The 19,279-nt window shown below is 46.8% G+C and overlaps 1 protein-coding gene across 1 annotated transcript in view; it reads left to right on the forward strand.

Annotated features, from left to right (window-relative positions):
• The window catches only part of dimm (basic helix-loop-helix family member dimmed), a 505,350-nt gene that overhangs the window by 133,434 nt on the left and 352,637 nt on the right, over window positions 1–19,279 (forward strand). The window contains exon 2 of the mRNA XM_075869121.1: window positions 2,937–3,002. The gene's annotated coding sequence lies outside the window, so the exon portion shown is untranslated. The remainder of the gene's footprint in view (window positions 1–2,936; window positions 3,003–19,279) is intronic.

The raw sequence follows: 19,279 nt of genomic DNA on the forward strand, positions 1-19,279 counted from the left end.
TAAACAATGTACAGTTAAAAAAGTGATTTTATGGCATTTTTTAATTCATCCGTCCTAATCGAATTGATGAATGACACTTGAGGGAAGTTCGTTCCAGTTCTTGGCTGCGTGAGCGAAAAAGGAGTGATGATGGGCTGTGGTGCAAGCAAAAGCTGTACAGACTGTCTTGCGGTCACTTGTTCGGGCTAAACTACCCTGGGCTGGTTTAAGGAGGAAATTATAATGAAACTAATTGTACTTATTGTGATACAAGGACAGTCTAAGAATCTCAAGGTGTACGTTTAGGTTAGGCCGGTGTGCCTTACTTTTAAGGGTAGTAACACTGTTGTGATAGGAGTGAGGAAACATTCGTACCCACGCGACTCAAACGTTCAAAACGCAGAAACCCGTGGATTACGCGTGGTGTGATCCACCTGAAAAGAAGGCTGCAAAGAATGCGAAAGAAGAAACGTAATCCTGACGATATCCGCCGACTTTCGGATGAGCTAAAGGCATCTATTAGGAACGCAAGAGACGTTTTCTTTTCAACGACATTAACAAGTTTCATGACACAGCATTCACAAAAGTTTTGGCGCTATCTATCCAAGCCCGCGGACCACGTTACTCAAATCGATACCAACGGGACTATTACGGATGAAGCTCTCACTATTGCCAACACGTTTAACAGGTACTTTCAGTCGGTTTTTACACGCACTTCTGCGTCTGCTCAAAACAAAACTGTGCTAGATTCTGCGTTATCAATGTCGGAACTAGTCATAACTCATGATGGAATACTTAACTTGTTGCTGCAGATTGACGTCAAGAAACGTTCAGGCCCTGACGATCTTTCAAATGCTTTTCTACGGCGCTACGCAGAACAAATAACTGCCTTTCTACATGCAATGTTCGTATCATCGCTTCAAACAGCCACACTGCCGACGGACTGGCTTCGTGCCAGGGTCCTTCCTATTCATAAAGGGGGTAACAAATTACTTGTGACCAATTATAGGCCGATTTCACTGACTAGTTCTTGTTGCAAGCTAATGGAGCATATAGTCAACAAGGCAATCACCACTTACTTAGAAGATAACAACCTACTTTACTCCAAACAACACGGCTTTCGAAAAGGGCTCTCTACCATAACTCAATTTCTCGAAATAGCACATGACTTTGCTACCGTAATTATCTCAAGACTTCAATGTGACGCAATATTCATAGATTTATCCAAGGCATTTGATAAGGTGCCCCATCAAAAACTAATTGACAAGCTGAAGATTATCGGGATTGAAACCAACATAGTACACTGGATAGCCGCCTACCTCTCAAACCGCAGTCAGCACGTTAAAGTAAACGACGCTGAATCTGAAGAGTTAGACGTTTACTCGGGGGTCCCACAAGGGTCTGTGCTAGGCCCGATTCTTTTCCTAATTTTCATTAATGACATTCATTGTCATGTTGAATCTGACGTCACAGTTAGACTGTTTGCTGACGACTGTGTCATTTATACCACAGTACGAGCGATCGACGATCAGTTACGGCTTAATACCTCCCTAACTAACATTTAAAGATGGTGTCAAGAATGGGGAATGGAAATAAACGTAGGAAAAACCTCGTATATGCATATAACCCGAAAGAGAGCACCCTTAAAATTTGCGTATCATTTAAATGGACTACACGTAGCAGAGGCCGCTTCGGTGAAATATTTGGGCGTTACCATCACAAACACCTTAAAATGGGATGTTCACATTAACCAGACGTGCACAAAAGCGTACAGACAGCTGGGATATCTTCGCAGGAAACTCGCTCTAGCCCCTTCCAAAGTTAGACTAACAAGTTATAAATGCCTTGTACGACCAATCCTCGAATACGGCAGTGTAATCTGGAATCCGCATTAAACTTACCTTCTTAACCAGCTGGAGGGAATACAAAATAAAGTGCTCCGATTTGTGTATTCTCAGTATTCTCGAGATGTTAACATAACCGCGCTCCGCAATAGGGCAAGCATTCAAACACTGGCGATCTGGCGACGCATATCTGCATTAAAATTTCTTTATCTGCTTTATCATGACAACATTAACATCAACAAACACGAGTACTTGAAACCACCATATCAGCGCTCCGCCAGAACAAACCACAACAAGAGTATCAGGCCTTTCATCTCCCGTTGGAATTCATTTAAGTATTCCTTGTTTCCGTCAGTAATAGAAATATGGAATAACCTGCCACGTGATATAGTGTCCTCAGAATCTCTCGAATCATTCACTGCCAATCTTGAAAAGTTTTTGAATGAGTAAGTTGCAGCGTTGTAGAATAATGGCGCAACTTTTCATTGAATGTACGTTTTGATTTGTATGCCACTCGATGTTTCAATTCTCAGATCTGTGTCTAATATGCACTCTTCCCTGTTAGCCTGTGGTGTTTTATTCTGTTTTATTTCTTGGTTCTTCGACTAGATGTACAGTTGTAATTTGTAATTGTTTAGAGTAGTCTGTTCTGTTCATTCTTATTTTTTCCCGTGTTCTTTTTTTTTGTTCTGTGGTCTAATGTGAAAATGACAATCTGTATAATTTCTTCCCACTCTTGTATGAGCCTGTTAAGGCTTACAGTATCAATAAAATAAATAAATAAATAAATAAATAAATAAATAATCGCAGTAGATGAATCTAACGTCGTGGTCTTGAACTAGTTCGATGTGCCTACTCGGGTTACGTTGTGGTGGGTCCCAAATGGAGGATGCATACTCCAGTTTGGGGTGAGTGTCTTGTAGGCTAGTAGAGAGAGAGATAAAGATACAAGGAAAGGCAGGGAGGTTAACCAGACGCACATCTGGTTCGCTACCCTGTAAGCTAGTAAGTAATAAGTATAGATGACATATGAAATATTTTTGGTGCCTATTGCTCGTCACAGATTTAATCTGAGGGCGTTGTCTCAGTGATATTTCTTTTTCTTTCCTGCAGATCTGGCGGCATTGGCTGTCTGCACTCGTCTCACTTACCGCTAGGATATCGGCGCTGGAGTGATTGGTGAGTGGAACGTGAGCTGTGTCGCGTTGCGAATTGTAATGGCGAGTCACTCGCACGCAATTTCAGCGATTAAGTCGATTTAGTGTTGAAACACTGTGTCCACGCAACACTAAAGTTGATGAATGACAAGTATTCACTCAGTGGAAATGTCTACACATGACAAGAAATTAAATACAGTGTTGTCACAGCCGATCGTGTCACTTGGGAATCGTCTGCTAAATGGTGCACTTAAAATGAAAGCTTATATGATATATAATATATATAGGATAATATAAGATTATTGTAAATATTGTAACCAAACATACCGATTAACGATAAGACGAAGAACATTTTTTTCAGATTTAGTACTTTTGTGGTATTTCTGATTCCTCCGAAAATTGACCTACTGCGCGTGCGGTAACGTTTAGTAATTGATGTCTTGGCCATGGCGCAAACATCTTTGCTATGAATGATGGCCGTTCATCCATACAACTTAATTTTTGTAAAGGTTTTTTTCTAAAGGTGCCATATTTTTACAGTGTAGAAAACGGTGAGTTATGCTTCCCTCGGTTTCTGTGTATACATCATCATATAGCGCTGTAACACTTTCAATCGCTTTGGATTTATTGTTTTATTTTTATAGAGATACAGAAGCCTCGGTTGCGATACCGTGCAGGGTGCGTAGATGAAAGAGCGTCCTATTCGACCAAAGAGATCAGGGAAAGCGCCACGAAAAGGGCAAGATGTACGTTTTTTATGAAAACTGAAGCGTACGCGGCAACGAAGTGTGCGCACAAACACTGATTCGTAATGTGATCGTACCGCTATTCAGCAAACATTTACGGTGAAACTTCCATGAGCGTCTATTGAAGGCTATGCTCTGCTGTCAAGTTGTGTTTTAGAGAGAGGCACAGAAAGAAACGTTTATTTGGAAACTATGTTCCGAGCCGTGCACGGCATCAACCTGAAACAAGAGGAATCCCAGTGCGGAAGTACTTTGGCTGCCCTCTTGGCCCTGGCGACGACTTGTCGCTGGTCTTCCAGGTCCTCGAGAACGGCCTTCATCTCCCACTTTTCGCTTAGGTGGTTGTTGTCCGTTAGTTCTACTTCCTTTTCAGTCGTCTCTACTTGCATGTTGCGACTTGCATGCCTCTGACATTCAAGCAGCAAGTGTGCCAGGGTGTCCGGTACGCTGCAGAGCGGGTCCAAGTGGCTATATTTTGTTGAGTAAAAAAAAAGAGAGTACATAATTGCAATAATTCCTCACCTTATGTAAAGAAGGGCTTTTCAGGATTTATTAGTTTATTTTTATATCCGCGACGAGTATTTACATTTCAGAACGTGTTATGATTCACTGGTGTTTCGCGCCTGATTTTGGAATGCATTTCTCAAGAGCGCTGAACTTAGAATGAAAGAATTGTCCTCATTAATCAGGCATAAACACCGTTACTCCGAGGAGACTGTTAAATGTTCAAGATTTCGTGACAACGTCTCGTTTCTGCCCTCGTACCTTTTAACGTGCTTGTAGTCATGTGTTAAAAATTCAGGACGAAACTCTCCGTGGTTGTCTTGTGATTATGGTATCCTACTGCTGGCGTGAAGGTCGCGGCACTGAATCCCGGGTGCGGCGGCCGCATTTAAGTGGGGGAAGAAGGCGAGGCCGATTACCGTACGCTTATAATCAGGTGCAGAGTAAAGAACATCAAGCGGTTGAAACCCTCTACTACGGCGTCTCTCGTAATATTATATCGTGGTTCTGGGACAAAAAACACCGACAATGATGATTATTATTAATAATATTGTTATATGCAAATCAATCTTTGAAGCGTTCACCAAGGTGAGTCAGTAGCTACGGTAATCGGCTACTGAAGCGAATGTGCCGGGTTCCATCCCGGCCGCGGTCATTGCAATGTCAGTGCACGCTAAAGAACACTGGATACTCAAAACATGAGGAGCCATCCACAACGATGTCCCTCATAATCACATCGTGGTTTTGGGACATAGAAACCCGCATGTTACCATTATTTCTTCGCAGCGGCTGTCGTTTGGCATCACGGACGGGTGGAGACAGACAGACAGACAGACAGACAGACAGACAGACAGACAGACAGACAGACAGACAGACAGACAGACAGATAGATAGATAGATAGATAGATAGATAGATAGATAGATAGATAGATAGATAGATAGATAGATAGATAGATAGATAGATAGATAGATAGATAGATAGATAGATAGATAGATAGATAGATAGATAGATAGATAGATAGATAGATAGATAGATAGATAGATAGATAGATAGATAGATAGATAGATAGATAGATAGATAGATAAGAAAACTTATTAAGGTCCTGAGAAGCCAGGCAGTACAGTCTTACAGAGAACCAACTACTGGCTTGCTGGCGGTTGATCCAATGTTGGAGCCGAGGGGTCATGTCTCTCCGCTCTCTCACGGGCCCTCTGGACTTGGAAGTGTGGCAGCTTGGGCTAGTTGGTTTGACATGACGATATGATAGAGCGAGAATAGAACAACGACACAGAGACAAGAAGTGTACTTCGTGTTCTTCTTGTTTCTGTGTCGTCGTTCTGTTCTCGCTCTATAGCCATCGCCACAGAACACCTACCAGTTTGCTATCGCCCTCTGGACTGACTTGAACTGCAGTCTGCCAGTTTGGAGCTCGTGATCACCTGAATTCTCCCAGTTCTCCCTGGTATTCAAGTCCTTTAACACGGGGAACTGCCAGAGCATAGTTATTTTTTCGTTGGGTCACCACGCAAACGCTTGCGCAAATAAAACGAAATCGAATAGAAATTTAAATTGGATAAGTCGGCACAACCGATGGCGGGGTAAGGCGGCAGCGCGTCACGACGCGGCGTTTCCCCGGCGAGGCGGCCGGGTTCGCCCGGCGGGCTTCTTTCTGGGCGGGCGGCTCCGTTGGAACGTGGTCGCGCTTCCCGATAGCAACAATGCGCTGACCGCATTACACCCGGCCGTCTTGCCTTCTCCGCGCTCGCCCCAAGATCGGAGCTGGGCTGCAATTCGTGTGCACCGACGCGTGTGCCATTGCAGGACGTTCGCCACGTGTGCCGTGGCCATTCCACGCGAACACCTAAACCCCCCTTTTGCGCGCGGTGCCTAATGTTACACGATAGTTTCCTAGAGCGTAATGTGGCACCGCCGTCTAGGTAAGCTTCCGCATCTGATAGCTTATAGCGTGTGCACTCGGTGCGTGCAGTGCACTGTGGACCCCATTCGTAACTGGGTCAACGGGCGACGAGTGTTCAAATTGATGGGAAGCGACTACAGTGTGCGGGGCCGAGAAATGGCGACGAGAGAAACGATAAAAGCTTGCGATGAAAAAAATTCGTAAACAGGATTCGTGGGCTTAAGACGACTGTTCAACGAGACGGCTAGTCTTTTTCAAGGCTAAGTACTGTCATAGTCTTTTTCAAGGCTAGTACTGTTCTGCTAGTCATTCTCAATGTCACTACTGTTCTGCTAGTCATTTTAAAGGTTAGTACTGTTATGCTAGTCATTTTAAAGTCGAGTGCTCTTATGCTACTCATTTTCAAGGCTAGTACTGTTCTGCTAGTCATTTTAAAGGTTAGTACTGTTATTCTAGTCATTTTAAAGTCGAGTACTCTTATGCTAGTCATTTTCAAGGCAAGTACTGTTTTGCTAGTCATATTAAAGGTTAGTACTGTTCTGCTAGTCATTTTAAAGACTAGTATTGTTCTGCTAGCCATTTTAAAGACTAGTGTTGTTCCGCTAGTCATTTTCAATGTCATTACTGTTCTGTTGGTCATTTTGCAGGTTAGTACTGTTGTGCTAGTTATTTTGAAGGCTAGTACTGTTCTGCTAGACATTTTAAAGGCTAGCATTGTTCCGATAGTTATTTTCAATGTCAGTACTGTTCTGGTAGTCATTTTCAATGTCGGTGCTGATATGCTAGTCATTTTAAAGGTTAGTACTGTGTGCTAGTCATTTCCAAGGCTAGTACTGTTATGCTAGTCATTTTAAAGAATAGTACTGTTATGCTAGTGATTTTCAAGGATACTATTGTTCTAGCCTTGAAGAAGACTAGTTGAATTGTCGAAACGTTGACTCGGGCACACAACTTCTGTTTACGAATTGTTTCTGTTCGTTTCAGTGCGAAAACCATTTACTGAAAATATTGCGTTGTAGTGACGCGGATATGTTATAACACGCGCGAGGAGGTAGAAAAGTACGTTACAGGCGCAACGAACAGACTATAGTGACGCCCAAGAGATGTTTCATAGCCTTACTGTTAGACCAGCGCACGTGTGGTAACTGTTGCTTCGCGACTGCATAAAGCAGTTATTCATGCCACACAGGCAGCTGGGGCTGACGTGAGATCTTTTATAACGTAACGGGAACCACGCAATTTTTTACACAGGAACACGAGACACGTGTCGTTATATTGCATCCCTGCATAAAAATGGCAACGTTCTTATGTCATAATGCACAACAAACTAGCCCCATATACTGTCACGGGGTAGTGACGTGGACGAAGGAAGCAGACTGAATGTGCCGATCGAATTGTTTATTAGGCCCAACTTGTGACTGTTTAAAAGGAAAGACATATTATAGCAATACACCGACATTGATAGCGGCGTACGGAGCGTCGGGCGTCGATCAACTGACAAGCGGAGAAGCGCGTCGGCATTTATACATGTGCCATCGAACGTTCTAGCGTTATCACTGGCGGCCACGTAGGTTCCGGAGCAATCTGTAATCTTCGCAAAGTGGGCGCAGTGTCAACGAAAGGAATTCGTGAACACTGGTTTGCACTGAGAATTACTGACAGTGAAATGGCCCAGTAACAAAACATGAGCAGGGAATCCGGCAATACGAATAAAATAAACTCTACAGCCACTATTAGGATCGAAAACCGAAATAACTAATTTTGTTTTCCAGCTAGGACGCATCGAAATAGCCGCTCCTCGCGTTGTCATTATGATCGCGTTGCCACCGAAGTAAATGTGGTATACCTCAAGCATACTGTCAGCAAAACATCAATCGGTGACCAAGTGAAATCCAATAAAGCAGAGCTTATGATAAACTTAATTGCTTTTCTCAATGTGGATATCGACAAGCCATCCAAGGAAGCAAGCTGTGGGTTAGGTCACGTGTTGCCTGCTCGTAGCTCGCCCTGCACGCATTGTGTTCGCTTGAACGCCGCTTTTTCTCGATCGGTACACGCAGTCCGCCGGATATTGGGGGGGGTGTGCTGCGCAACTTTACGCAACGGTGCACGGAAGTTCGTTGTCATGAGTGGGCGAGGTGCAACCGCGGGAGCGGTGATAACTCCCATCCCTCAGCCGTATCCTCCTCGCCCTTCCGACTTCAGTGGCGGGCACGGCGAACGACCTGCCCCGACCGCCGCGAGACGTCCTTGGCGTTCCGGACGTCGCGCCAGTGAGAGCGATCCCCCTTCTCTGAATATTCTTGTCTTTCTATTTCCTTCCGCTCTCCTTTCTTCAATCGGAGACACTCCCCCCCCCCCCAACGGTCCTTCTTGCAGCAGGGTCTCTCCGTTCGCCAAGTTTAATTCGTTTCTCAATTTCTCAGCCCTTTCTTTGTATATTTTTTCTTCTTTTCAACGCGCCTCGCCTTTGCGTCCAGGTTTCCGCAGGGGCGCGTCTAGGTCGACCGGGTTCCTGCAGCCTTACGCACGGCCCTCGCCAGGTGTCGGGCGTGAGTTGCGTGCAGTACGTACACGAAATGGCGTCCCCTCCTCGTGCCGCCCTCCTTCTTCTCCACGTGGCACGGTATAATGTGGCGTTGTGGCGTTGAACGCTCATTACTCCACGAACCGTAGACGGCACGTGCGTTGCCTTCGAACATGCCGGGCCCAGTAAGCGTGGACAGTGGGAGCTTACTCGGAGAACTCTTAGTGCACGCGTGCGTAACGTTTCGACGAGAAATCCTAGTTGCACTTGTATTTTTTTTTGTCAGAAGGAAACGTAGTGCTAGCAGACCGAACCACGAAGACGCTGAGGGACGAGTGCTAACTTTCAACCGATGCGCTCGTCCCGCTGTGTCTTCCAACACGTGTCTTCTAGCGCTATGTTACTGTTTGATGCACTTAATCAACTTTCCCAAAAGAGCCGCGTTGACAAACTCGTACAATCGTCAGAGCGATACTGAAATCGGGGCAAAAATAAACAACTGAGAAAGAGAGGATGGTGTAGGGAAGAATGTTTCATCTCCACCAACGTCGTCGAAGAACTGAGTAGGAATGAGGCTTACCCTAAAGCCTTTCTTCATCATGGGCTCTTTCCCTGCATGCCTGATTTCAGTTTCTTGCCACATGTATAGGGAAGTGTGTTCCAGCTTCACTAACGCCGTCGGCTATTTGTAGGGCTAACTCTTGGAAACGTTTGTTGCAGATCGACCAATAGCGAAAGACTCACAACTAACGCATCACCCTATAGCTCCACCTATCGATGGAACTACAGTTAGAAGTTGATCACGACTACGAGAAACTCTTTGAATGTTACCTATATTGCGTCTACCCACGCGTTTCGCCATGTACGCTTCAACTCAAAGTCATGCAGCAGCTTCAGGAGCAGCCGAAGTATCTCTCCTAAAAATCTACTGTCCTCGTCAGACCAAATGTCAAACACCACTTCAGCGTGTCGATGACCACTTCAACGACCACTTCACCTTGACTTTTAGTCTAAGTGTATATATTTTAGGTTGTGCATCGAGTTCAGAATACTCTTACATGCAACTGTCCGTGTCGCCGCAACGTAGATTTGGGAACTTAGGGGAGCCGAAGTTACCGTGTCGAATCCACAATAGGGGTTTAGTGCAAACTCCATTGCGGCTGTTCATTAGGAGACGCGAAATATCCTATTTTCATCGAAGTTTTCTGCTGAAAGCTTTGAAAAGCTTTAGCAGCAAAGCTGTGTCAGCCCGACGTAAAAACTTTGGTGTGTACAAAAATCTGTTGTGTACAAAAAACTGTGAATGAATATGTGCCCACGAAAAGTTTCCAAATCCCACGGCTTATGACAGGTTCACCAAAAATGAAGAAGGCAACGCCACATGCCGTTGCTCTTCTCCGCATCTCGTGACGTCACTGGGGACTGTGCATGCGCCCCTCCTTTTCCTCATCCTCCTTCGTTCTGTAGAACATTCTCTGCACGGGCGATGGCGTTCCTAGATCGGCCACGGGGAGGCGGAGGGAAGTTCTGGCTGCCGACGCAGAATTCGCCTACCAAGTGCTAACCGAGATTCTCAGCTCGACGCCTTGCTGATCCAGCTTGGTTAATTCAAGAAGTCCCCGAGAAGCGACAGTAGCTAGTTGCAGACATCGAGTACGTACAACAGGAGAATAGGGGGCATCTGGAAGATCCAGAAGTGTTTGAAGCCCTATGCCAACGACGACTCGCGCCAGTAGATCATTGAGGTGTGTGAAAGCTTTGGTTTCAGCGCAGGTTTTTGTTTCTAGAGCCTGGGAATCTGTGTCGTCTCTATGGCTGTCTATATGGTTGAACTCAAACCCCTAGGCGCTGACACTCAACTCAGAAACAACCTAGCATCACCTAGCTAAAGCCTGGAAACAACCTAAAGCGTTGCAATTATACTTCATAATCGTCCAACATCGATGTCAAGCCTATAGAGCGACTTCGTGCAAGTTACGCTTTTTCGTTTGGACAGGCCTTCTACCGGAGGACTCCTCTGCGTCGCAGCAGTAACTTTACCCCCACAAGGAAGTTGCCGCCCTGATCAAGGGAAATCTTTTTGTGGAAGTGTTTGCTCCACTGAAGTTTCTTGCATCTTTTCGGGGAATGTGACTAAACACTTGTAGGAACCTACATGGCCTCTTGCACTTTCGTGTTGTTCTTATATGCGTAAGAGGACTTGTCGTCATTAGCATAGCAATTTTTTATCACTTCAGGCATCCGCCTTGCCCTCAACTTCTGTCTTGATTGTATATTATGAAGTCTGCGAATGATATCGAACACTTTTTTGAGTAAGAGTTTCTGATGGTATACAGTATAGCTCATGTGATTTATAAACTGCGCTACGGTTAATTCTAAATACAAAGTTAGGGAGGGAACTCGAAATGAAGTGGACACTACAAGCGCGATTGCTTCGTGTCTCCTCCCTAACTTCGTATTTTTCAAAGTATCGCATTTTCAATTATTACAAACCAACTAGCCCAATATCTTCATTTGCTCAGGTCACTGTATGCAATCGTTACCAACAAGACTAATCCAGTGCCTTCCTAAATTGCTGCAGCCGTCACGGTGGTCTATGAATATGGCACTTGACTGCTGACCCGCAAGCCGCGGAATCGAATCTGGGCCGCTGCAACGCCTTTTCTACCATCTGATGTTCTTTGCCGTGCATACATTTACGTGGGTGGACTCCAAGCATGTTATATCAGGCGGAAAATGCTTGAGGTCCGTGTGCTTAGATTGCTGCACGTTAGAGAACCCCTGGTGACCGAGAATGATCCAGATTTCCCCACGATGACTTCCCTCATAATCATATAGTGCGTTTGGGAACATTGATTATTATATATTGAAAGATTCCAAGCACTTCGATGTACGAGGGCGTCTGGCTACAGCTCAGCGGCGTTACCCCGGAGGGGACGTTGCCTCGGTACACAGCGCCCGAAGACCTCTGAGAACCTTGACCGCCTTGCGGGGCTGGTCGCTGCTGCCGGGAAGGCCTTCTGCCGCCGCTGAGTCCTCAGAGGCCATTGTTCGAACGTAGCCTGTACGTATCGTACAGCGTGGCCAGTGCATGCCTTCGGCGATGGCAGCCCCCCCCCCCCCCCGCTATTTTGCTTGACGCGCGGCAACTTGTACACACCACCGGGCTTAGCGGGCGTGGTCGTCTTGGCCGATGACTGGCCTTCTTTTTTTTTCGCGTATATCGATTTAATATTTTTCCTTACTCCGTCTTTTATTCTCCTAGGCTTGTCCCGTTTCGTTCGAGCAGATCGTGATTTGTAGCGATTTGCGGCTATGACATTGCTCTTGTAGTTATGTTGTGTGAGTTGTTTTCAACTGTTTCTGTATTTCTGCCCTGGTGTTTCGATCCTTTCATCACTTCATATGCGAAGTTCTGTCTACGAAATGAGAACTTTCTCGAATAACCTCCAAACTTACTGGCGGGCTCCGTAGAAGAATCCCCGCAGGTCACTTACAGTTTATCGTTGCTTATTTTTTAAAGTCTATTGTAATGAACCTAACAAGGTTAAGTCAACTTTCATAGCATACTTCAGGCCGTACCAATCAGCCATACGCTGCTCTGCATTCTCTATATAATGACTTCGATAGTGGCTTTCACGTGCCTCTCTTCGCCCACATTTTCCTATTGTAAACTCTCTGCACGTATATGGTCGCAAGTGCGTTCCAAACCACAGCCACGAAGACAAGGCATATCCATGTGCTATACCCGTGAGTTTCATGGTGACTTACTATATACCTCTGTAACAACTGTCGGAATTCGCCTTCCCGAAACCGCGATATGATTATGAAAGATTCAGTAGTGAAGGGCTCCAAAAATGTCCACCACCTGTGGTTCTTTTAACGTGCACGTAAAACAAAGTACACGGGCCTGAATCATTTTCGCCTACGTCTAAAATGTGACCTCCACGGCCGGGAGTCTGTCCCGTGGCCTGCAGGTCAGCAGTCGAACGCCATATCCACTAGATCACCGTGGTAGGCTGATTGAAGGATCCCACCGTGACCGTTCCTTCTAGTAAAAATTGTCGTGAGTGCTATGATTTGGTATGCTTGCGGCATGGCTCTTTTTTTGTGTGTCTCTGATAGTAGCCAGGCTGCGTGATGCTTGAATGAAAAAATGAAAGATATGTAGCTCCATCTGGTCATTGGAACGAAATCGCTTGTCGCAGGCTGGCTCCAGGGATTCCAGCGCTGTGGCGGAGAGATCTCCGCCGCGCGGAACGTCGTGTGCCAAGGTTGGCGAATGTCGTTCACACTACGGCGACTCGGAGAAGCGAAGCGAATACTCGTATCGCTAATCGCTTTGCGGCGGCAAACACCCTTTCACCGCCGCGACGCAACCTTTTTTGCCGCTGTGCTCCTCGAGCGCGTGCCCGTTTTCGTGCGGGGCCTCTATGCGCACCGTCTCATTTGAGAACTGGCATCTGGCACGCGTTGAGAGGTTTTAATTGCATCGGCGACTTTTTATGCGCCCGGGAGCAAGGGTGTGTACGTGCGTGTGTGCGTGTCGTGTACGCGGACAACTCCGAACTGACCCCGGCGTACAAGGTACACTTCTTATGTGCCGGTGGCTAGGGTGTGGACGACGGGACTTCTTATCGCACGCTCTGCCTCTCTGTTGTCCGGGGCGAGGTCATGAGTTCGACTGCCTGTCGGCGAAACCTTGTTATTCTAGCGGTAGTTATGACTGGCAGGAAGAGAAAACAAAACAAAAAAAGGGGGGGGGGGCGATACCACGCGCATACGTACACGCTGTTTCAAATATCGAGACATGGGCGAACGATAACAAAATGAGATATGGAGGATTGAATGTTTGGTGGCGGGAGCGGCCACTTAAATGGCGGTTTATGCGTTGCCCGCTCGGTTGAAGTGCTGTCGTCTCGACCATCTGTCTCGTTGTTAATTGCAGCAATTTTTTTCTTTCTTTAATTACCCCAAGGTACACGGTAGCGCTGGTACGAACCGGGAAGCGTGCATATATGTCCCGCGAATTGGAGGATAAACGGTGGGGCGGGACAATGACCTCGATTTTTCCGTATTTCGAGTGCGCGCATATTTCTCGTGAGGCCGAGTGCTCTGTTTTGAAAAGGGTATGGTCGATAAAGACAAAGAAAGGTAAAGAGTGGGCGGTCCCGGGAAAAAAACACAAATGCACGAAACTACGGGAAGAATTACTCATTTACTGGGTATTAAATGTGTGCAGTCTCGCATTGTGTATGAAGGATTTCTTTTTAAACGAACTTAACTTATTGTTATAAGAAACACACAGCTGTATTTGCAATTGGTTAGACGAGCTTTATTGATTGCTTGATGCATTATTTTTGCCCTTTTCTCACTGTGGCCGATTAGCCGTGAATTCAGTGGTCAATGTAAAGATTAATAGTTAAAATTTGGCTGAAAGGAAAGAGTCGGTCATCTAGGCAATACAGATTAATTGAAGAATGATGAGTTTAAGTACCAATAAAAATAAGAATACAACGATTATATCGAGCAATCAATTAGAGGAAGCCCGAAGTACCAAATTGTGAACGACAAATAGCCTATTAAGTATTTTTTTTTTTCGTGCCACAGAGGAATTTGCAGGTGGTTACGCAGACTTTCCTGTTGCTGACGCTCGGGGCCCCGCCGTGGTGGTCTAGTGGCTAAGGTACTTGGCTGCTGACCCGCAGGTCGCGGGATCGAATCCCGGCTGCGGCGGCTGCATTTCCGAGGGAGGCGGAAATGTTGTAGGCCCGTGTGCTCAGATTTGGGTGCACGTTAAAGAACCCCAGGTGGTCGAAATTTCCGGAGCCCTCCACTACGGCATCTCTCATAATCATATGGTGGTTTTGGGACGTTAAACCCCACATATCAATCAATCAATCAGCTGACGCTCAGAGAAGAAGGCAGCACCGCCGATACGATTAGCTCGCGCCAGCCTATCGTCTGTCGTCCTTCTCCTCGGTCTGCTTGATCGCGATGCGACTGCAGCACGAAGCGATATTTTAAGATAACTTATTTCTGATCTGGTTTTGTTCGTAATGCTAAACTGTTCAGCGCAAACTCTGTACCCACATCAACGTAGAGCACACACAACACAGCACAGGTGTTGTCCTGGACTACAGTGCCCTGACTTGGAAGTTTGTCTGATCACGTGCCGCAGCAGTTCAGTGGCCCCGACGATGACACGAAGGTCACAGGATTGATTCCGGGTCGCATTTTCGATGCAGACAAAATGGCTTGAAGCTAGTGTGCTTTCATGTTAAATGACTCTACTTTGTTGAATTCCGGAGAAGTTCACTATGGCGTCCCCCATAATCATATTGGGGTCCAACATGTACCAACAATTATTAGTACATGTCAGCGCAACTAACTCGCAGGCAATGACGGTACCACACAGATAGGCAGCATTGTCATTGCCCGGATGGTAGTACCGTGCAGCTAGATAGCATTGACATTGCTGGGTGAAAGATCCAGGCTTTCCCGTCTTTAGCAGAGACGTCAAAGGCATGGCCGCAAACTTAGCGATGAAGGGCAAGAAAGTGCCGTTCGTCCGTTCGCGAAAATCAGGATAGTGCCTGCATAACGGCAATGTCTCCATGGAATAGGGTTCTCTCAAATTACGTTTTAGGCACCGCACAACCGTGGCCAGCTTCGACGAGGCGAGCGCTACACAAAAGTACTCGCTCATTCATTCCAACCTTTCCAAGGCTGGTCAATGCACGTGGTGTGCCCCGTACGGTTTGATTGGTGTTGTACCTTCACGGCTTGAACGGACCAATCGAAGTTCGCCCGCATATCTCCAAAAGGGATCTGGAACTCGTCGGTCCTGTCAGTGAAGCCGTAGCAAGTTTCCGATTACCGTACAGCGTATACCGTTGCGTCATCGCACGCAATGCACGCAAGTTCACTGCGTTCACCGTGAAGAAGGGAGGGGTGTCCCAAATGAGGCTTCCGATAACTTTTCGCAGTCGTTCGTGATAACCTGTTATGTGCGTGGCGTGGCCAGACTAACCGGGCGCCCGCTAACAATGGCGAGGCGGGAGTTAGTTGATCCGCGGCCTCGGCAATCAACTAGTCACACAACACGGTGCGCAACCAAACGTGGTGGCATCGAACGGCTAGAGTGCGAAGCGTTCGTGCTGACCCAGTTATAAGCTGCCCGTCGTTGCTGCTACAAACTCTCCCTTTCCTGCGCTTCTACTGTGGCCATGGGCCCGCATGCCACGCTATTGGTGCGCGCGACAGCATGCAAGCAGGTTTTGATGGATGATTTCAAGTTGTACGAGTGTGTGTGCGCGCATTTGTGTGAGTATGTGTGTGCGTGACAGTGTGTGTGTGTTCGTGTGTGTGAGTATATATGTATGTGGGAGAATGAGTGCGTGTATGTGTGAGTGAATGCGAGAGAGGGAGAGATAATGTGTGTGTTTGTGCGTGTTTGGATCGCGACAGGACGGAGCCGGCGCTACCAGGACAGCGATCTCTTGGGTGGTTCTCCGTCCCCGTTCGGTCGCTCGCTCGCTTGTTCGGCAATAATATACACAACGTAAACTAGGGCCTATGCAAATGTGCGACTGCATGCGTCTCGTGCAGTTGAGCACGCGCTGTCCCGGGGTGACACTGCGGCGCTGAGGTGTGCACTGTCCCCGAGGTGGACATTCCATCGAGAACGGCGGGTTGAGCGACGCATCCGGAGAGATACATGTACGTATGAATGTGAAGCGGCTGTGTCACAACTACTGCGGGATGGGTCGCAGACTGCATGCCGGCCGGACAACTCCTGTCCTTCTCTTTCCTTTTATTGGTCAGCATCTCCAGTTGGTAGACTTAGATCAGGTTCATACCTTTGTCATCATGATTTTGAAATGTCAAACCACTCCTTATGCGTTCGCCTGAGATGAAACGAAGGTGTGAGCTATGAGTTTTTTCTTTTGCTGCTTATTCTTCCCCCGCTTCTGAGTCGATTGTATTGATGACAACGCCCGCGCCTTGTCTACGTCACTAGGAGAAGGGACACAACAACTGTCGGGAAGTGCCGCAATTAAGCCGATTTCGCCACGTTCGGCGCTGGCACTTCCCGACGCTTCGAAAGTAGCAGGTTTGGTTCCTGCCAGCCAAAACTCATATTTTTATATACTTTACCTCCGAGGTGGCGCACCGGGCAGGTGCCTTGTGCGCCACCTCCTGGATATATACGCCACTGCTCAACTCGTACTGGCGAATAAGATGTGTAACTTGTTTTGCTGAACACTAACTTCATGAAGAGAGTTGACTGTTTGGTGACTCGATGTTTTAACAGAAAAGCCAAGTTGAGTAACGCAACTAAACAGGACACACTGGAAGGAACGGACGAGCACAGTCGCACACCAACAACTCGTTTGTTTTATTGAAGGGAGATCCACACCTTCGTGTCAAAGAGAGATGGTTACTATGGCTAATTTGGTTTTGTATTTCAACCGTGACTTTCCGTCAACGCAGGAATGCCTGACGAGGTTCTGCCAGCCTGACCGTCGCTGCCAGGCAGGTAGGCCCTGGTCGGGCAACCACTCAGCCTTTGGTCATGTCCCCCAGGCAGTTTTATAACAATTATGCCTTGAATAAACCAAACCAAAGCACACTAAAATGTATTAAATCGTTCAAGTATCTTTAAGTATCTTCAATTATTACTTTTTAAAACACGTTCTTGCAGTGCAAAATTATGAACACGCCACGTTGAAAGCATATCCCCCCCCCCCCCTTTCACCCTTTTTTTAAAGAATTTTTTTTACCTAGCCCCAACTTCTTCCTTGAAAACGCTGCGTAGGGCGCACGCGGAACGTCTGGTTACGTCACTCCGAACACCTCCTGCGACGCTGCGAGACTTGGAGGCTTTAAGAGGAGAGCTTGCGCGCGCAGGGCACCACTTCTAGAGTTCGAGTCGTCCGTTTTCGCCGCCGCGCTCCCCGGAGTTTAATTAGCAGGCTCCGCGTGCCACGGGCTTCCTACAGGCACTGCATGCTTACATCCTACGCTGTCAAGTTGTGGTTCGTGGAGCGGAGCGGGAGTGACCGATGAGACGTTGGAGCCAGGCGGCTTTGGACTTCGAGACTAAGCCTTCGCGTGCACGGCCAGTGGAACCGCAAGGCTTAGAGAATTTAGAGAGAAGAGTGAGAGAGAGAAGTCACAGTAATATAGCTTTGGGAAGTGTGCGCGGTCACCGTGGATAGAGATCTCGAAAAACTTGAGGTTTCGGCCAAAGGCTCGTACGGTCTTTATTGGTCGCTTTTGTTGTTGTTGTTGTTGTTGTTGTTGTTGTTGTTGTTTTAGAGTTTAATGTACTCACAGCAGGACAAAGCCTGTTCGGCCTGAACACTATGTCTAGAATGTGTTGTAAATACCTCCGGACACCGCAATCAAGGAGTGTATTTTTTTTTTCAGATATCTTCATAGTGTGGCCTGAAAAGGTGTTTTTCGAAGAAAGTGACTTAAAGCCCGGAACATCGATTGATAGGCGAAAATGAAGTCCTGTGCGCGGTTTTACTATGGGTGATTGACCTATGGAGTTTCAATGAAAAGTAGCAACGAACGAGATTGCGTGGGTTCGGCGTACGCGAATCTTTGAGCCTCACAAAACAAATCTGACTCGAAATTAGTTGTTCTAAATCTGGAAATGACGTGCTTTCAATGTACAAGTTGTCCCGGACGTCACAGGCTCGGGCTTGTCACTCCGTGGAGGCACACAGTATTCTTGGATTACGTCAGCATGAAACAGCTACAGCCGAGTGTGCACTGTTTACTGTGTGAACTAACGGATCACTTCGTTAGCCGAAACAAGACGAAGAAAAGCTTGTTCAGGTATTGTTTAAAGAATAATCTCCCGTTGTGGTTAAGCGCAACGATTATTGGACCATCATCACTAAAACAACTCTAGTCGGTCTCATTCTGACAGACTTGATGCATTCAGGTAGTATTCGCAATGCCCACGGGCTATAGGGGGCGTGCCGTGCAATTCAAGATGGCTGTGGGAGGAAGGTCAACCTGTGAACTCGCACAGGAAAAGATTGGACGCACGAACGCACGCCTTGCGCCGCTTTCACCGGATGTACTCTTGATCGTTAAATGAATGTATGCAGGAACAAAGTAATTTTTAAACGATATAAACTGCTAACTGTTCGCTACCTGATTCTTCGCTTCAGTGAGAAGGGTGGTGGTGCCAGCTAATCGACCGTGCATCAACGATGCCTTGCGTGATACTGTGTGTGCGACAGAAAACTGCACCAACTAGAACTGACGTATGAACTGAATGGTACATCAAGGTAGTATGTACCAAACCTGTCTGAATGATTTGCCGCAGTAGTAGGCCGCCAGAGAGTAGCACCATCGCGTCTGCACGGGACCGAATCTTTAACGTGGTGATGGTTTGCAATCATATTATACGCTGTCGTCATTACTTGCGCTGTCAGGAACACGGACTTGCTTCTTCAGTGGAACTCAAGTATTCACCATCCAAGTAGTGCTTGCGTCATCGCCACGCTTAGACACTAGCCGTGCGAAATTCGGTGCACTGGAATGTTGCAGGTTCCATCAGTGCGATCGCAACAAGAAT

The sequence above is a fragment of the Rhipicephalus microplus genome, chromosome 7 (assembly GCF_043290135.1).
Source record: "Rhipicephalus microplus isolate Deutch F79 chromosome 7, USDA_Rmic, whole genome shotgun sequence".
NCBI lineage: Eukaryota > Metazoa > Arthropoda > Arachnida > Ixodida > Ixodidae > Rhipicephalus > Rhipicephalus microplus.